Below are 16,297 nucleotides of genomic sequence, written 5' to 3'. Positions count from 1 at the left end.
GCACGATCTGCCCCTGCATTTGAACAGCAGGCTAAAAATAAGCCAAATCAGCATGGTAATGGTATACACAAATAAACTGGACAACAGTTGCTTCAATTCTGTCATTCTATGGGAATTCACAGAATTTTTATTTGTGTTTAAAATTTAAAACAGCAAAGGAGAGTACTACTTACACAGTGTACTCATTTTGTTTGACAAATACAGATGTTAGCTCACACTGAAATGTTTTACTGAAAATTAACGTTTCAGTGAAAAATTTTTTTCTTTTTTAGTTGTTCTAAAGCTAAAGAATTAATCAACAAAATAAGGATTATTACTGAAAATAATGTTCTCATATAAAAGAGGAGAAAGTTAATAAAAGATCTTGTCCAGATGTCAAATATACTGGAGGCTTCCATGGTCCAGAATTATGAGTACTTGTTGCTGTCTTTTTCAATCTGAATTTACAGTGCAGAGGAGTGTGTGTGATAAAAGTGTACATATGCATGTCTCTACCTGTGTGTATGTGTGTATTCATGGGTTTAGGGAATATACACATGTATTTTCTCTCTTTGTCATTACATAATTCTTGGGAAATTTTATGATGTCAATCATAAAAGGATACTTAAATATTGCTCTTAGTATACATAAATGTCCCTGGACAGGCATTTGATGTATAAGGTGATTCTGGCACTTAGGAAGGGACAATATGGGAGAATTACGATGGAGGTCACCGACCCAAGGGCTGGAGGTCACTGATAAGAGTGCCGTTATTTAGTGAGGGTCTGTGTGTTTAGTCACTCAGTCATGTCCAACTCTTTGCAACCCCATGGACTGTATGTAGCCTGCCAGGCTTCTCTGTCCATGGGGATTCTCCAGGCAAGAATACTGGAGTGGGCAGCCTATCCCATCGCCAGGGAATCTTCCTGACTCAGGAATCGAGCCAGGGACTCCTGCATTGCAGGCAAATTCTTTACCAGCTGAGCTACCAGGGAAGCCCTTAGTGAGAGTCTAGCAGGTTCAAATAAAGAGCCCCAGGAGAAGGTATGTATGTGAACATCCCACTGGATAAAGCACAAAGACCAGATCCTTCTGACCATAAATAAGACGGAAAAGGGAACAACATTTGAGGAATTCAAGAAAACACTAAAAATGTATGTGGTTTTCCCCCTGTTAATGTTCCAGGTCAGATGAGGCAAACGGAAGGGGTGGGTCCTGGAATAACCATATAATTGTTAAACAGTAGCTGTGTTTTGTGTACTATGCATCAACTCTAAAAATAGTTCAGTGGTCCCCAGAGGCTGGCTTTGAATTATAGAGGGTGATGTAGTTAGGAAAGGTCTTGAACTTGGAAACTTGGACTCATTGTTCTGGCCTAGGTCGTGGAGTTGGAGGGGGCTAGGCAACCTCCATACAGCACAGCAGCCCCTTGTTCAGTGCTGGATCATTGCCAAGGGCCATAGCAGCCACCATGAACACCTTTCCCTTCATCTCCTAACTCCATCTGTCCCTGAAACACTCAAAAAGTACAGGCTAGAACCCAGGACAACTAAACTTTGGGTTTGCCAACCTGATCACCAAGCACGCTGGTAGGTCGGACAGACTCTCAGAGTTTGCCATCATGGTATGAAATGGAACAGAGGAGTTTCCAAAGAGATGGCTTATGCATGACTTAGATTTCAGGAGACAGAGAATTCGCTCAACCTCTGGGTAGGGCACTCGAAAAACTAATGCTTTTCCCAATATTAAAACAAGTAAATTGCTTTGAACAGGAGCTAGTTTATTGAATAATATGCGTAATATCTGGTATATGCCCTTCCATTTTCTTCAAAAGCGATTCACTTCCGGTAAAATAACAAGCGGTGTTCGCGCTAATGATGGACTAGCTTGTTTCCCTAGGACTCAGCCATGAGCCATCTGGTTTCCCAGCACGCCACATCTCCAGGCTTTTAAAAGCACATTCTTCCTGCTCCCCAAGGAGCTGAACTTCAGAAATGTTGATGGATTACCATTTGTGCTTCATTTTCCATCTTCATCACTCTTCCCCCCATTTTATGCGTCTCCTCCTCGAGCTTATTTTAGGCCCCTTCTTGGGGTTGGATTTCAGAGCCATTGTTGTTCACAGACACAGGCATCAGCCCAACCTTTTCCGATTTCTTTCAGATACAAATGTTGTCATTGTGCCTGACATAATATGTATTCTTGAAAGAGCATTTTAAAAAGAATACATCATGGCTCCGAAGAACTGAGGGAAGTGGAGGCGGAGAGACCCGACTGTTAGATGTGAAGCAGCCTTGGAGCAGGGAATCGGGTGGAAGGCAAGAGGTGTCCCTGGGGGACAGCCATCTTACCACAGGGATGGCCTTCGCTGGTTGACCAGAAGGTGATATTGACCTAGTAAAGTTATCTTTGTATTGTGGGTCTTGAGAAATTTATTGAGTGTCTCCTATGTGCTAAGGATTTCTAACTCTACCTTAAAAGTTATTTTCTCTCTTTGGCTAAGATGGTGGAGTATCTCCTACCCACCACCCCACCACCCACCCCAGTCTACCTAGGGGGTCTCCTGTAGCCTTATAAATGAGTGAGGGATCTTGGTGGGCACAGTGTGTTAGCAGTCAAAACCACACCATGTCTATGCCCTTGAAAATACTGGGTTCTCCTGATAGTGTATAGTCTTAGTCCTTGGAAAGGGATGAACCCATAAAATAAAATCTCCCCTTGATTCATTTAGTCATCAGAAAAGTATTCATTGAATACATACTATGTTCCTTGTCACAGTTACTTATTATTTTGGTACATATTTTCTTTTATAAGCCCACCTTCAAATCAGTCATTTTTAACTAATAATTTTTTAAAAAGCTAATAGTTAAAAAGTAGATTTTAAAGGATCAGTTCTCAAGAATTCAATTTTCTTTCTTAAATATATTAAGTTTCCTGGACACCACTTGAATAAAATTCAGGGGTGGTGTCCACAAACTTGAAAGGGAAAAAAATCTTTATTTTTTATTAACATCTAATTACTATTTGGGATTTCCTTTAATTAGGAACCTAAGTGACAAGCCACAGCCATATTAACAGTACATATGACTTTGTCACCAAGAGATATCATTACTATGCTACAGACCCTCAAAACTCAAATTTATTCCCATCTCTTCAAAAAGTGTGTGATAGTTATTAAACCTGTCTCATTAAAACTTGTAATTGAAAAGATTAAGAAAGAAGCAAATATATTACTGAATCACATTATTTTAATATTTTGATAACTATATTTCAGTATTATTATTTTGCCTTGTAATACTATGTACTTGTTTTATGCATTTAAAAGCTTTATTCTGAGAAGGAATCATAGACTTCACCAGATAGCCAAAAGTGTCTGGGGCACAAATTCTGATTTTGAATCTTATTTTAATAGTCCTTTCGGCCAGGGCCAGGGAGATAGAAGTTCTTTTATTCTATGTCCAGAGATATCTTTTTCTTAAGATTTTTTTTTTGACATGGACCATTTAAAAAGTATTTAGTGAACTTGTTACAATACTGCTTCTCTTTTATATTTTGGTTTTTTTGCCGTGAGGCATGTGGGACCTAAGCTCCCTGACCAGGGATTGAACCCTCACCCCTTGCATTGGAAGGGCAAGTCTTAACCACTGGACCACCTAGAAATATCTTTATTTTGCCCTCACCCATGAATGTTTTTTCAAGTGTAGAGCCTGGTGAGGCTACCCTGTAAGAAAACATAGGTGGAAAAGAATGCTGGGACCAGGGGCAAGGCTAAATTTAGAGAGTAAATAGAGGAAGAAAGGCCACCAAGGGGAGGGAGAGGAAAGAGAAGAGACCCTTGGGTAGGAGGAAGATCGGAAGACTGGATGCCACAGAAGCCTGAAAAAAATGGGGTTTCAGGGAGGAGGGTACAGCCAACTCTGTCACATGCTGGGTCAAGGGAGATAAAATCAGCAAATGCACCACTGACTGTGGTGACGTGGAAATGATGGTGACGGTCATGAGAGCCACTAGTGCAGCACTAGGGAAGGAAGATGGATTTGACTGACGTAGAGGTCAGAGAAGAGACGTGAGGAAGTGGAGAGAAACGTTGATGTATTCAACTCTTTGGTCAAGAGTTGCTGTGAAAGGAGCAGAAAAATTTTGCTGTCGGTGAGGAAAGAGATGTCAAAGTAAGGCTTTTCGAGAGAGATTCTAGAGCATGTTTGTGTGCTTCTGGGACTGATCAGTGCTGAGGATGAAAGAGGAAACGGGCCACAGAGCCAAGAGAAGAAAGAGGCAGGTCTTTGGGAAGAGCAGGGCTGAGTCACCTTCTTACATCAGACAGAGGGCGAAGGGGCAATGCAAGTGCAAGAGGGCATGGGGGTGGGGGAGGGTGGGGAAGATGAGCACTTGATTGATTCTGTTTTCTCAATAATGTAGGAAGCAAGGCCGCACCTTGCTTCCTACAGGTGAAGAGAGAATAGGCTATGTGAAATGGTGACTTGAGGAGTGAGAAGACCAACATAAATATCAGGATTATAGCAACTCCACTGATTAGCAGGATGATTTTAATGAATAAGCTGTTTGTCTGCCCTCAGGCACAGTTAAGAACTGCTCTCTGAAATACTCCCCTCTTTCCACTATTCTCCATTTCTCTCTAAGCCCACTGCTGCTGCTGCTGCTGCTAACTCGCTTCAGTCTTGTCTGACTCTGTGCGACCCCATAGACGGCAGCCGACCAGGCTCCCCCATTCCTGGGATTCTCCAGGCAAGAACACTGGAGTGGGTTGCCATTTCCTTCTCCAATGCATGAAAGTAAAAAGTGAAAGTGAAGTCACTCAGTCGTATCTGACTCTTAGCGACCCCATGGACCGCTGCCTACCAGGCTTCTCCGTCCATGGGATTTTCCAGGCAAGAGTACTGGAGTGGAGTGCCATTGCCTTCTCCACTAACCCCACTACTCTCTTTAAAAAAAAATTTTATTAAGATATAGTTGATTTACAGTGTTGGGTTTGTTTCAGGTGTATAGCAAAGGGAATCAGCTGTATGTATATCCACTCTTTTTCCATGTAGGTTATTACGGAGTATTGAGTAAAGTTCCCTGTGCTGTGCAGTAGGTTCTTATCAGTTATCTATTTAATATATAGTAGTATGCATATGTCAATCCCAATCTCCTTGTTTATACTTCCTCCCTTATCCCATTGCCGTCTTGCTATCTCTGTGAATGAAAGTCGTTCAGTTGAGTTCAACTCTTGGTGACCCCATGGACTATACAGTCCATGGAATTCTCCAGGCCAGAATACTGCAGTGGATCTTCTCCAGGGGATCTTCCCAACCCAGGGATCAAACCCAGGTCTCCCGCATTGCAGGTGGATTCTTTACCACCTGAACCACCAGGTCATTTCCATATTAAAGCCTCTTTGATGACTTAAATTAATTCATGCTTATATGCAGCTCATTGGGAATGGACAATATGTCCACCTTTCAAAGGCATTTGAGTCAGAGCAGAGGTTGTTCCTTTGCTTAAAGCAATTTGTCTCTGAAAGTATAAACTTAAGAATTAGGGGAAGGAGGACATAGGTTTTCTTCTGTTGCTTCTCAAATCCTCCCACAGAGCTGATAGTCTATACTGCTAATGTCACCTGGCACCATTTTTTCAGACCACTATGGTGCCTTTCACTACACTTCCAATTCAGCTATATCCTAATATGATAGAAAGAACCATTTAACATTCTTTCTTGAAAGAATATAGGCACTGGAAAAATTGGGATAATTTATTTAGAGCTTCATTTCTGGTACTAGTTAAATTGCGGACCAAGCATCATAAAGAAAAGACTAAAAGATTAACACAAGCTTAACACTGTCTCTGTCTACTCAGAAATCATCACTCTATTTTAGGCATTAGGCATAGGAATCAATCCCTTACCTGTACCTGGAGAATTATCCCGATTTAGGTGAGAAGAAAAGGTATCTGAGTATCTGGAGAGGATCAGGGCAGGCTCCAGGGCACAATGTTAAGAGTCCTGCCTGGGAAGATGGAAGATCTCGATTCTAATTCTGTCTCTGACATTAATGGGTTCTGTGACCTTGGTGAAGCCTCTCAATTCCCTCTAGCGTGGTCCCTGGGAAGAATGATCACTAGGCCACCTTGGCTCTAAATCCTTTGATTCTGATTTTTCTCCTATCGTGGATGACTCTTCAGCTCATATTTGTCTGGTGGTTTTGGCATCATGGCTGTTCACTCATTGACTTGATAAATTTGGAGGTAATTATTTCTCCAATCAAAGGCAAAAACGGGGAAACCTCTGTTTTGGTGTCAGAGGAAGTGCCGAGGCCCTGAAAACAGTAAAGAGCCCTGATGTCTCCATGGGAGGCACCTTAGGGGAATGGAGACTTGCAGCCCCAAACTGCTACGGTCTGCTAGATGTTAGCAGCTTCCCTCACTGCTGCCGGAGGCATGTGAAACCTGCTGAGCCAGAGCACCTGCACCCAGGACACACAATAGAAGAGCAGAAGCTACAAGAGGAGTGACCGCCCAGTGTTCATGAGCAAAGGACGTTGCACACTTGAGACTAAATGCAGCGTCCTTCAAAATAGCTTCCTTCCCAGACCAAGACAAGAAGGCATACCCATGTCCCCAGATACTCAGCTTTTCTCCATGACACTCACATGGCAGGGGGAGGAGGAGTCAATGACAAGTGTGGTCAGTCCGTAACTCTGATATCATACGCATCACGACTGCAGCATGTGGGTGACATATGTCATGTCATGGGCATCAGTGAGCACTTTTTGCTACGTGGTATGTCACCTCTAAGACCTAAAGGTGGAATCTGAGGGCTAGACATGATTTCAGGCCATCGCTGGTAAACCCTCCGTAAGAAAAGGTTGAGAGAGAAGGTCAACAAAGTTCAAGAGAAGGCTGTTGATGGCACCTCTATGGAGCTGTGTCCTGAATCAGCCTCCATTTCCCCTCTATGCTGTCTCTCCCTCTTTCAAGAAAAGCCAGGAAAGGTAGTCTTGGCAGTGATCCAAAACAGGGCTTCGCTTGGAGGGTGCTTTGGATTTCTGCCCAAAGCTGGTGCCATCACTGGAGACGTAAGGTAGGTAGAATATGGCTGTCAACTGTATCCAATTGGTCCAAAAGATGGAAGCTTTACAGCAAAGCTTCTACAGGAAAGCTACTACAGCAAAATAAGTCTCTGAAAGATATGCACACCAAGAATGCATAATAAATCTGTCCATTGGTGGAATGGGTCCAGTAACAGCAAGGGCAAATAAAACCTAAAAGGCCACAGCTGAGCACAAATATGAACAAGTCCAATGAGCAGAGACTCTGCCAAGATATACACACAAAAGATAAGAATGAGCCCATTTGTATACTATAAAACTGCCCAATTATTTGTCGGTTCCTTCCTTGTGTAAGGACAAGTCAGTGCCAGAAGGGAATTTTCCTGGCCTCACTATAGGAAATACCAAAAGAGAGTAGACCCTGGGCCACATTGGGTCAAAAGTGTTACCAACATCTGGTTGTGAATTAAAAGGAAAAAAAAAGGCTACTCTGTCAAAATGTGGAAGTATATTTTGCAAGTGGAGGCTTCGAGGACTTTTGTATATCCTTCTGCTGGGTATATACTAGTATTGTGGCTTTCTTAACTTTGCTTGCATGTTAAACTTTCAAATATACTTCTTTAATGAACCAAATAGGCATCTCTGCCCTCAGGGAGCTTGCACACTAGTGGAGGATTGGGAGGTGGAGACAACCAGTAAAATATTAATTAATAAGTACATTATAGTGTATTAGAGGGCTTCCCAGGTGGCGCTAGTGGTAAAGAACCCACCTGCCAATGCAGAAGACATGAGACATGGGTTCAATCCCTGGGTTGGGAAGATCCCCTGGAGGAGGGTACAGAAACCTGCTCCAGTATTCTTGCCTGGAAAATCCCCATGGACAGAGGAGGCTGGTGGGATACAGTCCATGGGGTCGAGAAGAGTGGGACATGACTGATGTGACTTAGCACGCATGCACAGTGTATTAGAAGTGATATATGATTGGAAAAAATTCATCAGGGAAGGGGGTTGGGAGGGCTGAAATGTGACATATGGTGGTCGAGGAAGCCCTCACTAAGGAAATAGTGTTTGAAGCAAGATAGGAATGAGGTGAGGGAGTGAGCCAGGAGGATATCTGAGCTGAGAGCATGCAGGCAGAGGGAGCAGCAGGTGCCAAGACTCTGGGGTGGAACATGGTGGCTCACAGGGAGGCCAGCAGAGCTGGAGCAACATGGAAAGAAGAAGAGGAATTAAGTGCGGCTATATTTGGGAGGAGCAGGGGGTGTCAGTGGTGTAGACCTTACAGGCTATTGAAATGACTTTCCCCTTGACAGTGTGAGATAAGAGCACCAGCCAGTTGAGCACAGGTAGACATTACATAGTTTATGTTTTAGAAGACTGTTCTAACTGCAGTCTTACAGAGGCCAATCAGAGGCAATGATAACCATCCAGTCAAGAAATAGTGATGATGGCTAAGCAGAAATAGAGACACAGATGTAGAAACCAAACATAGGGATACCCAGGGGGAAAGGGGGTGGTGAATTGGGAGATTGGGATTGACGCATACACACTATTGATACTGTGTGTAAAATAAATAACTGATGAGAACATACCACATAGCACAGGGAACTCTACTCAATGTATTGCGGTGACCTGAATGGGAAGGAAGTCCTAAAGGGAATGGTTATATGTATGGCTGATTCTTTTTGCTGTGTAGCAGAAACTAACACAACAATATAAAGCAACTATGCGCCAATAAAAATTAATTTAAAAAGGGATAATGGTGGCTTGGTGAGAGTGATATCGGTGGAAGAGGTAAGAAATGCACAAACATGAATGTATTTTGAAGGTAGAATTTACAGGATTTGATGGCAAATTAAATACAAAGTGTGCAAGGGAGGACTCAAGGATGAGTCATAGTTTTGGTCCAGGTAACCTGGAAGGATGGAGATGCCTTTTACTGAAATGAGAGAGGCTGTTGGAAAAGCTAGTTTGGTAGGGAAATTCAAGGTTTTTGTTTTGGACATGCTCAGTTGGAGATCTTATTGAAGATCCAAGTGAAGATAGCAAGTAGGCACTTAGATATATGGGTCAGGAGTGCAGGAGTGAGATCTGTGATCAAGGTAGATATTTGGAATTCATCAGCACAAAGATTTAAACCATGAAACTGGTGGAGATCACCTGGGAAATAAGGGTCCACAGAGAAGAGTTTCAAAGACTGAACCATGGGACACGCCAGCATTAAGAGGAAAACCCAGCAACGGAACAAGGTGAAGAGGTTTCCTTTTGTTTGCCTTTTTAAAAAATTTTATTGGAGTATATATGATTTGCAAAGTTGTGTTAGTTTCAGGTGTATGGCAAAGTGATTTGGTTATAGATATACACATATTCGGGGCTTCCCGAATGGCTCAGGAGGTAAAGAATTCACCTGCAATGCAGGAGACACAGGAGATACGGGTTCGATCCCTCGATTAGGAAGATCCCCTAGAGGAAGGATAGGGCAACCTACTCCGGTGTTCTTGCCTAGAGAATCCCATGGACTGAGGAGCCTGGTGGGCTACAGTCCAAAGGGTCACAAAGAATCAGACATAACTGAGCAACTGAGCATGCACATGCATACACATAGTCATTCTTTTTCAGACTCTTTTCTCAAATAGGTTATTATAGAATAGTATTCTATAATAGAGTAGAGGTCCCTGTGCTGTACAGTAAGTGCTTGCTGGTTATCTATTTTATATATAGTAGTATGTGTATATTAATGACTCCTAATTTATCCCTGCCCCCAACATTTCCCCTTTGGCAACCAAAAACTTTGTTTTTAAAATATGAGAGTCTGTTTCTATTTTGTAAATAAGTTCATTTATATCACTTTTAAAATTAGATTCCACACATGAGTGATATCATATATTTGCCTGTTTTTGTCTGGCTTACTTCACTTACTATGATAATCTATAGGTCCATCCATGTTGCTGCAGATGGCATTATTTCATTGTTTTTTATGGCTGAGTAGTAGTCTCTTGTATATATGTACTATATCTTCTTTATCCATTCCTCTGTTGATGGACATTTAGGTTGCTTCCTTATCTTGGCTATTGTAAATAGTGCTGCTATGAGCAGTGGGGTGCATTATCTTTTCAAATTATGGTTTTCTTTGGATATATATCCTGAGGTGAGATTGCTAGATCGTAGGATAGTCCTTTTGTTTGCTTTTCTGGATCACCTAGGGCATGCCAACACTGAGCAAGGATCTGGACATACAATACATAAGACAAAGCCCAGCCCTCAAGGCACTTACAGTCAATGCATTAAAATGATCATTTGAGTGTAGTGTGGTACCTGCAGAGAAACACATACCTCCTCATTTGAGGTCAGGGAGAAAAAATACTTGACTCGGCCTAGGAGGGGTGGGAAGGTGTTTGGAGGAAATAACATCTGCTACTTAACTGAAGACTAAAAGTTAGCCAGATGAAGGACAGAGAAGGGCAAAAGCATGACACAGCCTGGAATGTCCTGGAAAAGACACATTTAGTTGGGTGCTTACATTTCTGCCTGAGCAAATAGCTCTGCCTCCAGCGAGGCTAACCCCTCAGGTCCTAAGTGATGCCTCATACTAACACAAATGTCAATAACACGACTAGTTGAATCAGTTACTTAGGCTGCACCATCGCAGTCAGGCGGAAGTCTGGTTTCAACTTGCCACCAACTCCAGCATCTTAGAACTCAGACAAGGGCTCTTTCCCAGAGAACAGCAGCTGTAGCTGCGACAGGGCAAAGTCTTCCCATCAGCACTGGCCTCTGGGTTGCAGCCGAGACCATATGGTGGTTCCATTTTTTATTGGTCTTTGTTTTCATTGTGAAGAGAGTGCCACGAGCACAGAGTGTTCCTAGCAACAAACAAGACAGTGGGTGAGAGAGGAATTGCTCCTCAGGGAGGCAAACGGACAGCCACCTTGACAACGCCCCGTCTGATGTCAGAGTCGACGGCGCCCCACAACCCAAGGCAAACAGGAAAAAGACAGCATTTTCCAAGTGTGAACCCAGGATCTGATTCTGACAGCAGGGTGTTTTTTAAGGCAAGAGGTATCCAAGTCAAGGTCCCTCACGTTGTTACTCTTACTTTATTGAAGGACAATTGCTTTATATGTTGTGCTAGTGTCTGCTGCACAACAAAGAGAATCAGTTACATATACACACATATCCCCTCCCTCTGGGACCTCCCTCCCCCCTCCCCCCACCATCCCACCCCTCTCGGTCATCACAGAGCACTGAGCTGAGCTCCCTGTGTTGTACAGCAGCTTCCCACTAGCTGTCTGTTTTACACATGGTAGTGTATACATGGGGCTTCCCTGATAGCTCAGCTGGTAAAGAATCCTCCTGCAATGCAGGAGATCCCAGTTTGATTTCTGGCTCGGGAAAACCCCGTAGAGAATGGACAGGCTACCCACTCCAGTATCCTTGGGCTTCCCTGGTGGCTCAGACAGTAAAGAATCTGCAGGATACCTGAGTTTGATCCCTGGAGGAGGGCATGGCAACCCACTCCAGTACTGTTGTCTGGAGAATCCCCATGGACAGAGCAGGGTGGGCTGAAGTCCATACGGTAGCACAGAGTTGGACACGACTGGAGCAGCTAGGCAGCAGTATATATATATATGTCATTCCTAATCTCCCAGTTCATCACACTCTCCCTTTCCCACCCTATGTCCACATATCCATTACTCTGTGTCTCTATTCCTGCCCTGCAAATAAGCTTATCTCTATCATTTTTTTTTTTAGATTCCACATACATGTGTTAATATAAAGTATTTCTCTTTCTGATTTACTTCACTCTGTACGACAAACTCTAGGTCCATCCACATCTCTACGAATGACCCTCTTTGCTGAAGGTCTTCGAGCTTTCCTCTCCCAGACTGGGTAAACTCCGCTAGGAGACATTCAATCCTCCCTTGCAGTTACTTTCCAAAGCTCTCAGCATGCAATATTCTTTCAATGTCACCCCTTTTTTTTGGAGTATAATTGCTTTACAATGTTGTGTTAGTTTCTGCTGAACAGCTAAGTGGATCAGCTACACGTATACATACATCCCCTTTTTCTTGAACCTCCCTTGCACCACCACCCCAGTTCCATCCATCTAGGTCATTACAGAGCACTGAGCTAGGCTCCCTGTGTTGTACAGCAGGTTTTCCTCCTGTGTTTTCTTCATTCCTTCCAACACGGCTTGTGTCTTTCATCTACACTTATACTATAATCCACTCAAGCTACCCCCAAAGGAACCAAATCTCATGACAGAGACAAGAAGATATATTTTGGAGGCATCTTCAAAGTGCCAGTCTGTGTGGAACCAGAGGCAACACCAGCAGAAAGCAAAAGACAAAGGCAGTACCAAATCCTTCCATGTTATTACAACAAAAATCTCTTTCCTGCAGAAATAACATTTTTGTTGTTGTTCAGTCACTAAGTCATGTCCGGCTATTTGTGATCCCATGGACTCTAGGCTCCTCTGTCCTCCACTATCTTCCAGAGTTTGCTCAAATTCATGTCCATGGAATTGGTGATGCTATAATAAAAATAACAATAGCCAACACTTAACACTCGCTTACTAAGTGCCAGGCACTTTAATAAGCGTTTTTACAGGTTTGGAACTCATTCAATCTTCCCTACAACCCTGAAGTCATTCTAATTATTACTCTGATTTTGCAGATGAGAAAACCAAGGCACAGAAAGATGAAATAACCGAGCAAGTTTCTGAGGAGCTATGAGTGGGTGGATCTGGTATCCACATGATTAACCCCAGGTTACTCTGGGGTTTCAAGACCCAGGTGTTTTCTACTACTTATATTTAATATTATAGGTTTTTAGTGTAAAAATGAATCCATTTTGTATAGAAAAAGTCAATACTGCAAATATTTAGCACAAGAAATTTGGAATACAGTAGACTCTTGAACAACACAGGTTTAAGGGTACTCACTTCTCCACAGCTGAAAATCTGCACATAACTTTACAATCCTTACTCTGTATCCTGGTTCCACAGACAAAGAGTCAACCAAGCAACTGTGGATCATGTCATACAGTTGTATGCATTTAAGTGAAAAAAAAATCGGCCTGCAAGTAGACCCATGCACATTGTTCAAGGATCAACTGTAGTCTAAAATCTGATTTAAGCTATTTGACTCTGTGTTTATGTGTCTTCCTATTTTATTTATTTATTGGCCAAGGGTAGTATTTTATTTATTTTTTATAGAATTATTTTTTAATTGAAGTATATTTGACTTACTGTGTCATAAGTATTTTCTATAGGAAGAAAAGATTTATTTTTCATAGTGACTCACCACTTTACTATAGGTAAGGCAATTAGTACTGGATTAATAATAAGGCCCTTCATTGTGCCAGGTGGCTCAGGGGTAAAGAGTCCGCCTGTCAATGATCCTTTGGTTGGACGATCCGCTGGAGAAGAAAATGGAAACCTACTCTAATATTCTTGCCTGGGAAATTCCGTGGGTAGATGAGCCTGGTGGGCTACAGTCCATGGGGTCATAAGAGTCGGCCATGACTGAGTATGGCATGCATGTTGTGCCATTGATAGTAAATCCAGAGGTGATATACATCCACATCTGGCCACATGTCTAAGCATATCCCAGGGTCCAGCAAGGAGAATGACGTCACTGCACTTTAAACCTATCACAGTGCACCCCTGAGTGCATAGCCAGGCCCAGGCTCACAGCAGAGAGGAGGTAAAGGGTCAGCTGTTGGGGGCAACCACCACCATCTCCCATGCTGGTGTGGAATGGGCTGGAGAATACAATTGAGAATCAGTACCAAGAAGTAGAATAATAATGTTGACTTGGCCAAAAATTCATTTGGGTTCTTCCATAAGAGGATGCAGAAAAACTTGAACAAAATGTTTGCCAATCCAATATTTTGAAGGTTCATCCTCATTTTGCCAAACACTTCACCCTTGTCCCCAGCCTGAATATGACAAGTCGTTGCTGACATGTCTACAGGATGAGAGCTCTGGCCGGAAGGGAAGGCTGGCCAGGAGGAAAGGAGACAATGTGGGACAGGGGAGATCCGTGAGCTTGGAGGATTCGAGCCCAGGTCTCCAGTTCTGAAGTTCGTCATCCACGCCAGGCTTTCATCAGAGCCTTCGCAGCCTCAGCAGTATTATTATTCCACTTTCACACATAACAAAACTGAGTCTCAGTGAGGTCTCATAACATCTCCAAGGCCGCATAAATGGGAATCAGTGGCCCTATGGTTTGCATCCCTGCAGTCTGACTCTGGGGTCCTTGCACTGACACACTGTCCTGACATTAGGAGGGTATCTCTCACTGCAGTCTGGGGATGCCCTTTTTACTGGGGTACTTACAATGCAGATTCCTGGGCCCTAGGCCCGGGCCCATTCATCAGGCTTTCTGTGGGCAGGGTTTCAGAGTAGGAAGTTGAAGAGTATTCCACACATAGAGACGTTTAAGAACAATGAGATGACCATTTGTCACTTCCCATCTGTGTTCTGACCTTGGGCAAGTCACTGTTTCTCCCTGGATCTTGGTTTCCTTGCTTGTAAAATGAGGACGGATAGGTCACTTTCATCTCAAAAGCTCTAATTCTAATTCATCTTTATTTTTTACTGCATTATAATTGCTTCATCTAATTCATCTTTAAACCCAACAAATCAGCTGCAGCCTGCCTTTTTCCATGTATCTCCTTATCTTTAAACATTAGTGTTAACTGAGACAATAGGTTAAATGTTACAGAATTTGTAATTTGACGCACAAATATTCACAGAGTTTCCCTGGAAAATCTGGAAGAACTACATACCTCTGAATGTGGTGTATTTGAAGAGCAACGGTCCCTAAAATCTAGGGCTAGCACCAAATGATTTCACTAGGTCTTCCCATGATCAGGACTTTTAAAATCTCTGATTTCTTGGTGCTGCTAGAAATGACGCTCATTGATAATTTTAATTTCCTTTCCACTCTGAAAACACGATCTCATTTAGTGGGCATCTTTCAAAGGTTAAAACCAGGCATCCTACACTGGCCATAAGCTCAACCCCATTTGTGGACTCTCTGGTTTCGTTTTCTGAAGTTTTTTCTCTGAGGAAAGGAAAGCAAGGATTAGGGGCTTTGGCCAAACAAGTCTAGCTACTCAGTGAATAGGTTTCCAGATAAGAAGGATCTGAAGGACTTCCCATGGGCGTGAGGGAAATAGCAGACACCATCTGGGGAAGAGGACCAGGAAATCGCTTCTTGTTTTCAAACAGCGGCGAGCCGTCGGGGATGGCTGTGTGAGGCTGGGAGGACCACGGCAGGGAGGCACTGGTCAGAGAGGAGGCTGAGCTTGGCTCGGAGCTCCCAGTCCTGTCTGAGCCCTCCTCATGAGCCCAGCTTGGCTCTCCCTTCATCGAGCATGAGGCTGCAGGGTGAGTGGCCTCGTAGCAGAGAGCTGGAAGTTTGTTAGACGTCTGATCAGAGCCGGAGCCGGCCGGGGGACGACGGTGCTGGGCAGGTAACAGGCATTCCTCCTACTGGGGTTTGTCTCTCCTGGTAGCAAGACCTCAGGGGCACCTAGGTCACTCTGAGGCTCCTTTTAAGGCACTTTTCAGTTACAGTCCTCTTTGCTGTAGCTGTGACTTGTATGTTGCAAACACAAAGCATGGCTGGCCAGGGGCATTGGGTGTGTGGCTCTTGATCAAGTCGATGAGACTGTGTTTAGGAAGATGGAGTGTCAGGCAGTGAGCAGGGGCGCTTTTAGGATTTCCTCTATAATAAAAAGAGCTTTCCTTTTTCTTTCTTTTTAATGAGTTTTCCCATCCCTGAGCCAGAAAATACCATAGAGACCAGAGAGTTCGTGAATGGCTTGCTGTGTGTTTCCACGCCAAGCAGCTGGGGAGGCTACCCTGCGTGTAGCAGGAGGTATGCAGGTATTCTCAGGTCCTAGGCAGTCTGGAAATGTAAAATGTAAGCTGCCCCCTTCCTCCCACAGCTACTAAATGGAATGGGGTTTGCAAGTCAGCTCTGGGAAGGAGGTCAGATAAAGCACTGGGATCAAGAGCAGGCAGGCTTGCTTCAAGTGCTCTAGAAAGGAGGAGCTGCCTTATGGTGTGTAGTTTGCTTCAATCGTGTATTCTCACTTTGTAAAAAGCTAGGTCATACCACTTCACCGCAGCTCAGTTTTTCCCTTCATAAAGAGCTAATGCTTCTGGACTTTCATTTTTGAATGATGCACGTAATGCATGATTATATTCTTACTATAACAGAATATGTCTCACAACTTTGCAAACCCCACACTCCCCA

The 16,297-nt window shown here is 43.4% G+C and overlaps 1 protein-coding gene across 13 annotated transcripts in view; it reads left to right on the top strand.

Moving 5' to 3' along the window:
• The window catches only part of ADGRF5 (adhesion G protein-coupled receptor F5), a 106,790-nt gene that overhangs the window by 20,467 nt on the left and 70,026 nt on the right, over positions 1-16,297 (top strand). For 6 of the 13 annotated variants that reach the window (XM_081519691.1, XM_081519698.1, XM_081519686.1 and 3 more), the window contains exon 1: positions 15,130-15,509. The exons of 4 other annotated variants lie outside the window; for them this stretch is intronic. The gene's annotated coding sequence lies outside the window, so the exon portion shown is untranslated. Of the gene's footprint in view, positions 1-15,083; positions 15,510-16,297 lie in introns of those variants that run through there. 3 more of the 13 variants (XM_081519696.1, XM_081519688.1, XM_081519694.1) reach the window with 3 other exon arrangements.

The sequence above is a fragment of the Giraffa tippelskirchi genome, chromosome 8 (assembly GCF_054371585.1).
Source record: "Giraffa tippelskirchi isolate mGirTip1 chromosome 8, T2T-mGirTip1v1.2.pri, whole genome shotgun sequence".
In the NCBI taxonomy this organism is placed as follows: domain Eukaryota; kingdom Metazoa; phylum Chordata; class Mammalia; order Artiodactyla; family Giraffidae; genus Giraffa; species Giraffa tippelskirchi.
Note: the sequence above shows the minus strand (reverse complement) of the source record. Positions and strands in the feature narration are given on the sequence as shown.